The sequence below is a fragment of the Papio anubis genome, unplaced genomic scaffold (assembly GCF_008728515.1).
Source record: "Papio anubis isolate 15944 unplaced genomic scaffold, Panubis1.0 scaffold8951, whole genome shotgun sequence".
Classification (NCBI taxonomy): domain Eukaryota; kingdom Metazoa; phylum Chordata; class Mammalia; order Primates; family Cercopithecidae; genus Papio; species Papio anubis.
The window spans coordinates 1-1,079 of NW_022169193.1; the positions used below are offsets into that span (position 1 = coordinate 1).

The window sequence follows — 1,079 nt, forward strand, 5'->3', positions numbered from 1 at the left end:
GAAGGGTCAGCCAGGAGGAAAGGGCAAGGTCTGATCCTGTAGGTACAAATCCACAGCCCGCGGAGTCAGGAGAGCCAGGGCCAGGTCCCAGCTCTGCAGCTGCTTGGGATGTGACCACGGTTAAGTTGTCTCCCTGGACTCTCCATGCACTTGTGTGCTGTGTGCACCTTCTAGAAGGAGCCTGGACCCTGGCTGGCCTCATACTTGCTGCGTAGGCTGCAGATCCACAAGTGCTTCTACAAGGGGCTTTGCTTCTCCTCATAACAGCGGCACACGCCGGCCACTTGCTCTGTGGAGAGAATGGAGTAGCTCTGGAGGTAGCAGGTGGGGGCTGGGCTTGGGTTCCTGGCCCAGACGAGGCAGAGTACACCTCAGGGTCACACGGCTTTGGCAGCAGCCCTTAGCCCACACAGGCTGCCCAGGTGCCCACCCACAACCCATACCTTCGGGCAGCCCCAGCTGCTGCAGTTCACTGGCCAAGGATTCGCCATCGACACTGTGCTTGGCCGCACTGGAGAGGATGAAATTCAGCACTGCTACTGTGGCCTTCACATCGCCTGACTCTGATGGACCCGTGAGTGGGACAGGGGGTGTCACTGTGGCCCCAGCCACCTCCCAGTTGCCCTATTAACTTCAGCACAAAGCTCCCAGGCCTCCTGGAGCCACAGGCACTGCTACTGCTACACCAGGAGCTGGCAGAGGACAGTAAGGTGGGACTGTCAATGTCTTTCTTTCGCTTATGCTCCTCCACTAGGGAAGGTAAGTTAAGGACGCTGCAGGGAGTGGTGGGGGCCCCTCTGTACCAGGCACCATGTCAAAGTCCCAGGGTAGCCTGGGGCCTGTGAACAAAGTGGGGTACTCACCAAACTTGGCATCAGCCGTGAGCTTCAGGATCTTCTCATACGATGGGGAAAGAAGACCTTCAGGGGGCGCCAGTACCCTATTCACCAGCCCCTCACCCTTAGCCTGGATCCTGCAATAAGAACAGACAGGCTGGAAAAAAGTATGGGAGGTGCCCAGAGAGATTTCGATGCTGGGTCACCCATCTCCCCGGGCCTAGTGCAGAGCTTCAGGGCACT

At 58.3% G+C, this 1,079-nt stretch overlaps 1 pseudogene; it reads right to left on the reverse strand.

The window, feature by feature from the left end:
* Positions 1-6: 6 nt before the first annotated feature.
* LOC101022233 lies at positions 7-1,033 on the reverse strand (annotated as a pseudogene).
* Between the last annotated feature and the right edge of the window lie 46 nt (positions 1,034-1,079).